At 38.7% G+C, this 8409-nt stretch overlaps 1 protein-coding gene across 4 annotated transcripts in view; it reads left to right on the top strand.

Annotated features, from left to right (window-relative positions):
• Positions 1 to 8409, top strand: part of LOC122533949 (beta-1,4-N-acetylgalactosaminyltransferase bre-4-like) — a 70488-nt gene that overhangs the window by 21829 nt on the left and 40250 nt on the right. For 2 of the 4 annotated variants that reach the window (XR_006307802.1, XM_043664139.1), the window contains exons 1-2: positions 726 to 1431; positions 6655 to 6699. The gene's annotated coding sequence lies outside the window, so the exon portion shown is untranslated. Of the gene's footprint in view, positions 1 to 725; positions 1432 to 6654; positions 6700 to 8409 lie in introns of those variants that run through there. The other 2 variants (XM_043664140.1, XM_043664141.1) reach the window with 1 other exon arrangement.

Raw genomic sequence — 8409 nt, 5'->3', positions numbered from 1 at the left:
CGCAATCAGTTGCCAGCGCAAGTGCCACGCACATCGAGAACTTTTTGTTCCAAAATTGCAATATTCTCTCGGTCTTAAAGTATATTTAACTATAACCGAATACATGGGCGAAACGAATAATAAATTTGTTACTCTTCAATAATTTCTATCCAGTGATATATTAACGAGTTCAAAAAGATAGTGAAAACGTATTGTCTTGTACGGTTTGGTCGCTCGTTACGGTCCGCAATCAGCGCAAGTGTTTGCGGACCATAAACAGAAAACAAAACAAAAAAAGAAAAGAAATCGATTTTTTGAAAATTTCAAACTGCCCCGACCCCTTAACATTAGAACTACCGAAATGACCACAATTCATAATTTCTTTTAGATATGTTACAGATGTGAAACAGTGTATTTTTAGAGGTTTAAATGTAACTAGGTATTTTTATAAAATACACGAATAAAAATTTGTCTAGTCTGTTGTATGTCTGTTTGTTTTACTTTAATACCTCTGATGAAAATTCTATGCTTTGGCCATTGGTAGTTCCAAAATGTTAAAAAAAAAAAAAAAAAAAAAAAAAGAAGCGCGTTGACTCGGTGTCGTGATTCGCGCGAGCGTCGCCGCGGCGCGGAGCTGCTTGCTAGCCGATGCAGCGAGGCGGGAGAGGCCCGCGACTTCGGCCAATCACGCTCGGCTGTCATTGACTCGGCGTGTTGCGCTTTCGGTCGGCGTCGACGTCGACGTCGGCGTCGCGTCGTCTCGCGGCCGGTCACCTCGCCAGTCTTCGCCGAGACACCGCGCCGCTCTCACTCTGCTTCTCTTCTATAATTCGCCGACATTCGCGAATTAGCGCCAGAAATCGAGAAACCAAGCCACCGGTCCCGCCTTCGCCACGGATCGCGGATGAAAAAAAAAGAAAGAAAGAAAGAAAGAAAGAAAGAAGAATCAGAATCACGCAGGAAGGAAACCAAACGATCGTGGAGAACGATCGAGCGATCGATGAACGGTGAACGGTCGGGTGAATGGTGACCAGACGCGTGTGCGAAAACCGGTTGCGTTGAGAAGGTCAGTTACTGGCCCGGCGTGAAGAAACGTGCGATTAGACTCGCTCGATAGAGAGCCTCGATCATTTCGAGAATCCTCGCTGCTGGCAAGGAACGCGCGTTTTTTTTTTTTTTCTTTTTTTCTCTCTCGCAAGAACGAAAACGCGCTGAAATCCTTCCTCGATTCGCGTCGCATCTCAACGTTTGCAGCGTCAAAAGGCCAAGGTTGCCTTGGGTTTCGCGTGGGTTTCGGTTGACGGACGAAGTGGGAAAGAGGAGCGCGAAGAAAGGAAGAAAGCGCGTAATCAGCACGTGGGCAAGCGAGTAGCAAGCACGGAAGAGCCAGCAGCCGGCCTCTGTCGTGCGCGTGTCGTCGTTGACACAAAGAGCGCGGAGAAAGTGGGAAAGGTAAGTGCGTTGTGTAATAGCCGGGTGCTGCGTTGTGGAATGCCGATTCAAGGGGAACTGGCATTAGGTTCGCGTCTCTACTGGTGGTGGCCTTTTCCTTTCCTTCCTTCGGCCAGCTCTGTCCAACGAATCGAACGACTCGATTTGCTTCACGTTCGTATCGTGTATTTGCGCTGTGTAATTTGTATCTCGATATTTGTATCACGCTCGGTGTGTTCTGCTGTTTCGTAGCTTATTCTTTTGAACGTGGAGGTGATACGTGGCGCGTATCGTCGAAAATTCTCAAACTCGGACGAGTTTACTTGCCCTGAAAATTTGCTCTCGCAGAAAAATCGACGTCGACAGTCGATAGTTCACCGTAAAGAAAAGTTCTGGCACCAAGTTGCGAGACCAGTTATTTCTGATCAAAATCAAATAACAAATAAAGATTCTGCTGCAGACAGGAAATAATTTACTACAAATAAATGATTTAATTGGATTCCTATGAAATACTTAATAACGTAATTTCGTTATTCCTACAAACGGATTATTTCCGAAATAACTCTGGAAAGTAATTTAAAAATAATGTACAGCTGCGATATATATTGCGGTAGTTCGTTGGCAATCTTCTTGCAAAGATAAACATTCGTCGTATTGCATTGAATCATAGCCGCGCAATTGTACCCGGCTGTAATAAAATAATTTTCGATGTTTGCGGACGATGTTTAAAAAATAATTTGCTTCTCGACTTGACTTGCACTGCTGACCAGAGGAATCCACGCGTATGACGAAACTAATTGCAGTGAGCTGTCAATGAGTTGTCTAAGGAGCGTGAATTCGCCAAGTAGCGAATAGCGCTGACTGACTTAGAATTGCTCCGACTGATTGTGCGACTGCCATTGACCTGTCGCATTAACTCAAGTGACACTGGGTCATAAATTGCAACGCCCCCTAGAAATGTCACGGTATCGTGATATCTGCGAATGTGCGGCGCTCGATACCGATATTTCAGTAATAAACGATAACGTAGCTGAAGAGAAACAGAAAAAGAAGAAAGAAAAAAACGCTCCGGCGTGTTTTGCAGAAAATACACGCCGTCCTCTGGAATATATAACGCTTTTGCTCGAAGGGCAAAAAAATTCGAGGAACCTGAGCCGTGTCATATTTTGTTTATATGTATTATGAAAAAAATGGAGAAATATTAGGTGGAACACGTTTGCAGCCGAGAGGATTCGATTTGTTTGGAATTTTATTTTTAAGAGTTACATGTATATGTCTTATAGTTTATATCTTTAAGAATTATATGTAATTATCTGTACACGTACATAATTGATTGTTTCTTCAATTGTTCATGTAAGAATTCTATTAACAGGAATATTGTTAGATAACAAAATTAAGATTCCTTGGTGAACATTGTGCGATGATGGATCTATTTCTTCTGGATTATTTTATTTGATTAATTTAATTTATATTCAAACGAATGGCCGACTAGTTTTTCCAAATAAAGGAATAAGTGGACTTTAGATCTTCGTTGATAATAATACGATTTATTATTGTCGTTGTGGAGGAGCAGTGTGCTTTGTATGACTAGCCAGTTTTATACGTGATCGACAATGTTAGATCGTTGTCGATGACATCAGCAGCGAAATTCAATATTTTCGTGAATTATTGACGAAAGTTATTTCAGCGAAACTCGAAACGTGCGCTTAGGTACATTCTCTCTGTGGTCCCTCCCCCGATCGTAAACGTTGAAGAACGTTCTCAAGATCTACGTTCATTCACCGTAATGACCAAATTGCGTATTGTGTCAGTTTATTAGCGGTGAATAAGTAAATTATCTACACGTGAACGAGTTTCCTTCGTGTCTCCAGTGACGCCATGGATAACCAGCCGCATGGATAAACAATAGCTAAAACGTAGAAATCCAACATGTTTTCTACACGCTAACGCGTATATTATATTTATCGTTTACAGTGAAAAATCAATTTGCTTAATTTTCGTTATCAATCGTTATCAGCTGATCCAACTTAATTCAGCATCCTACATTTGTACAAATGTACATTTTCGTCATTGACGTAGATACGTAAATATTGTACCCTAATTATCCATCATAAATTTTATCTTTTCGTGCTTTAACATTCCAAGGTAACGCCGTTTTTAAAAAAACAAATTTGTATAATTCGAGTCGATTAAGTAAAAATTCAAGAGATAACATTTCATGTAGTTACCTTGTATGCACAGTTGTTCATGAGTAGTGTTTGAACACTTGCAGAAATATATCAAGAACATATTCTATATTTCCACAGGGGCTGTTATTAATCTCAACTATCGTTATTACACGTTTGTATTTTGCAATCATTAATCCGTTACAATTTTCTTCTCAGTTTTCAGTTATTCAGTTCAAAACATTATATTAACATGTGTGTTAGATGTAAAGCATCAAAAGCATTATATACAATTTCTAAGTCAATCTTAGTTCGAAGAATTAAAATTAAAGATTCGTATTCATGTTCATTTGTTCAATAGTTACAAATTTTCTCTTTCAAATCGAAACCATAATTTCTACCATACAGATATTACTCAAAGGGATATAACTGAATATTTAACTTCATTTTTAATACTTCTTATATTCTTTAAGACTTACGTAAACTCTTAACAAAGTATACGTTTGTAATAAATTTCAGAACTGAAACATTTTTTTGTGATAAATATATCGAATACGTTGGTAAGCTAATTTTCTGTTCGCCAGCGCTATCCCCTCCACTACGTGCTCCCCCCACTCTTTTATGCAGCAGTGGAGGGGATAGCGATGAAAAAAAAGTGGGGGAAAGGGCTCGCGAGCCGCCAGTTAGCCATAACCGATCAGCACCGTTACACAACGCAGTATTCGATATTTTTCACACAAAAAGCGTATGAAATTTTAATGATCTGTAACGCTTGAATAAATATCATAAAATAAACACAACGTGCAGCAACATTCAACAGAGCATAGCCGTAGGAAATCACCAGACTATTTTTATTTCTAGTTAATTAATCTCGTTGTTATCCTTGCCCCACCTCCTCGGCATTCAGGTTTCATTTCTAAAACGATCTAGCCGTCGCGAGCGAAACGCGTTTCCATTTGCTTCTGCTACATTCGAGCGTGCTCGTTCGAAACGTACGTTTCGGGACGGTTGTGTCCTTTTCACTCGAGAATAGGAGTTCGTCCCTTTGACGTATGAGTTTCCATTGACGTATCTTCAACTGCTTTCCCCTCTGGTCGTTTTGGTCACGACAAAACCGTTCCATCTCATCGCGCGCTGATTGTCTCGCAGTTCAGCGAAAGCGCAGAACAAATTGTTTTAACTCCCCGTCGTCTCCAAACACATTGCGTATCGCACTCGGCGCGATCAACCTGCTCCCAGGGCCCGCATATTTTTGGAGCAACAGGGAAACTTTGTACAATGCATATGCGCACTAAAATATTCTGAAATATTACTGTATATTTTTTATAGTAATATTTAAGAATCTATTTATTACGTATTTTTACTATTATTTATTTTATATTTATATAAACACATTGAGGACGGTATGCTCTGATAAACGTGTAGCCTGCAGTTTCTCGTATTTTTAAACTTTGTACAATGCATATGCGCACTAAAATATTCTGAAATATTACTGTATATTTTTTATAGTAGTATTTAAGAATCTATTTATTACGTATTTTTACTATTATTTATTTTATATTTATATAAACACATTGAGGACGGTATGCTCTGATAAACGTGTAGCCTGCAGTTTCTCGTATTTTTAAACTTTGTACAATGCATATGCGCACTAAAATATTCTGAAATATTACTGTATATTTTTTATAGTATTATTTAAGAATCTATTTATTACGTATTTTAACTATTATTTATTTTATATTTATATTAACACATTGAGGACGGTATGCTCTGATAAACGCGTAGCCTGCAGTTTCTCGTATTTTTTGAATTATTTAATACACGATCGAGAGGGTTCAAGAGAGTGTACAGCATTTAACAAGTGTATCATTTTATTAATAATTAAAATTATTAATTATTTTTCATTTCAGAGGTATTTCATTAAATAAAATGAAAATATCTCTAGTAACGTTTCTTGGTGTGGTATGTTAGGAAACAATTTCCCTACTTCGTGAAAAATTATATAACATTATAATGCATAATTGTATATTATACATAACATTATATGATATAAATTATATATAACGTTACCACAACGTTCAAACACGAGAATTCTCGTCTCCTGTCCGCAGCAGTTGAAAATGAACAAAAAATTCGTTTAATGCAATTCTTTTTTCACGAGAGACGAACCGTTTCATTTGCATTCAAGCGCGATGTTCAATGTATTCCAAGAAAGTGTCTTCTAACGTTCGAAGCGGAACAATTTCGCTGGTAAATAAATTTCTTCCCCTTCTCTCTCTCTCTCTTTCTCTCTCTCTCTCTCTCTCTCTCTGGACTAGATTTGTATCGAAAATGTTTCAAACACAGCGGAGCGGATACACTTCGTTCGTTTCATTGTCTGGTAACTTTGCGGCGAGCGTGTATGTGCTCGGTTAGTTTAAAGGTCGATCGATTTTCGACTTGGACTTGCTCCAAATTCACGCTACCGTAAAATCGCTTTTACTGCCCATACGTAGGATGCTGCGTCCTTTACGGTTTATAAAGTGGTTTCTGTTCGCTTCGTGGTGGGAGGGAAGTATTTGGTAAATAACAGGGATACCAAAGTGAAGGAGAGCATAGCCGAGTGAGAAATATTCCGAAAATGGTTCGCGCTCTTTCGATTTCAATTTTAAAACTTGCCGTTTTATTTACTTGATATCTGTCGCGAAATTCCGCGAACCTCGCGAACTGTTGCACTTTTTTTTTTTGTCCCCTCGAAAGATATTATACGACCAGGGGCCGCTTAATGATCTTTTTCCTTTCATTTTCTTTTCCTCCGTTCTCGAACATTTTTAATATTAACGTACCATTGGATCCATTCTCTGTCACACCTTTTTCTTCACCCGCCGCCGTTGAAAATTTTCCATTACAATTAGCTTATCAGCGAGATAGCATCGTTGCTATTAACAGCCAAGGCTGAATTTGAATTTTTCATTATTTTTTACGCTCGCCGGCGTTCATTATCCATAGTCACTTTATTACAAATTTATGAGCGAGCGAATGCCGCTGACTAACGAGGAAAGAAGCGGAATAAATAAGAGTTTTGTTCTGTCTGTTTCAGTTGAAGAAGGAGTACCACGGTTGATGACGCCCTCGAGTTCAAATTGTAAGTGGAAGAGAAGGTTTCGCAATTACTTAACAGACTAGAATTAATAGAAATGATAGAAACAACACAGAGTGGGCCAAAAATCACTACCAAAGTAAATCCGCAATTTCTTTTTATTACATGTTCATTTATATTAATCTTTTCGCCTTTCTTCTCGGAAACTTAAGTTTAATTTAAAATTAGTAAAATTAGTTTTCTCTTGTATTCTCATGTTTCATCTAAAGAGAAGAACGAGAAGAAACTTTTTGGCCCACCCTGTAGAAATATGTTAATAGAATCAACGGAAATATTTAATTAGCAGGGAAGCAAAATACTCACGAAGCAAATTTCCAGTTGGAAATTCGCTTCGTAAATATCCGCAGTGTATTAATTAATTTTCCTCGAGCAAAACAAGAAAAAGAAAAAAGAAAAACTATTCAAACACGTTTCGTTGATGGCGATAGTTTATTTCCTCCTTAGTCTCGTCCTTCAAATTGTCCAACATCACACGCACCGCATTCGCAGCCTAGTAATAGGATGTCATTAATTTTGCACTGAGTGTAACTAATTAACTAAGTAACTAATTTTGACCAAGAACAGGAACGCGTGTCGCGCGAATAATATTTTCGCGTACCGTGGATTACTTTCAATGGGACATTTCGCATGGCAGGATCGGTGATACGTTCTCGTTCTCGTTGCTAACGCACACGTGATTGTCGTGACCGTGCTCGCAGGATACGTGTAATTTATGGTAATGCGCGCGGCAGCCTCGCTGGCGTATCCTGGACTGAATCCAATTTTCCAATGCAACCTTAGTCGCGTTACGCATCAAAAACGCGAAGGAAGAAGAAGAAGAAGAAGAAGAAGAAGAGGAAGAAGAAAAATGTATCTCGTTACCAACAACAAAATATTCACGTCACTCTTTCTTCATATATCTGTAACTACTGTCTCATCTGTCGATCTCAGAACAGATGATTGTCAGTTTAGAGAGAGAGAGAGAGAGAAAAAGAAAAAAAGAAATGATGGCTAGATAACAGACATACTATTATACAAATCGCGTTAAACTCGCATTTACAGCAGCGAGCTCGTGCGCGCGTTTATCGCGTACGTCGGCTTGTAATTCATAAATAATTTACGCGCCGGGTTAGGCGATCACGCGATCACGAGCGTGTCAGTCGGTTCTTATTGCGTATGGATGAAATTCTCAGCGCGAGAAGCAACTCGTTGTCTTTCGAAGTCAAGCGCTGAACAAGGATAATTAGATATCGACAGATGTTTGCTTGATGTTCGGGAAGGTAACTGTACTCGCGGAGTGTGTCGATGGCGTTGAACGTTATGATAAATTGGCTTCTCAAACGTGGAACATACCTCAACCGTTATCCGTTGCCTCATGGGAAACAGCATGTTGAACTTGTTATTAACACTAGTGATAATAATTTCGTTCTCTTCGTTAAAATGAAAATTTCTGATTTTCGTTGCTATTATGTACTATTGTTCTATGCATATTTGCATCATGTGCTATTATATATTGTTGTGTATTACTATTGTTTCCGCCATTTCTCGCGACACTTTTTCATCCACCGACTAGATTTTCAAGGCCTCTTTTAAAAAAGATTCTCCCGATTTATTGGCAGAACATTCTGCAAATATCGATTTTACATCACTAACCATTGTTTCTAGGGGATTTTTCTCTTAAAAAAGTGTTTCATGGGTCGAAAAAGGTGATAGTGT

The sequence above is a fragment of the Frieseomelitta varia genome, unplaced genomic scaffold (assembly GCF_011392965.1).
Source record: "Frieseomelitta varia isolate USP_RPSP 00005682 unplaced genomic scaffold, Fvar_1.2 scaffold_563, whole genome shotgun sequence".
Lineage (NCBI taxonomy): Eukaryota > Metazoa > Arthropoda > Insecta > Hymenoptera > Apidae > Frieseomelitta > Frieseomelitta varia.
Note: the sequence above shows the minus strand (reverse complement) of the source record. Positions and strands in the feature narration are given on the sequence as shown.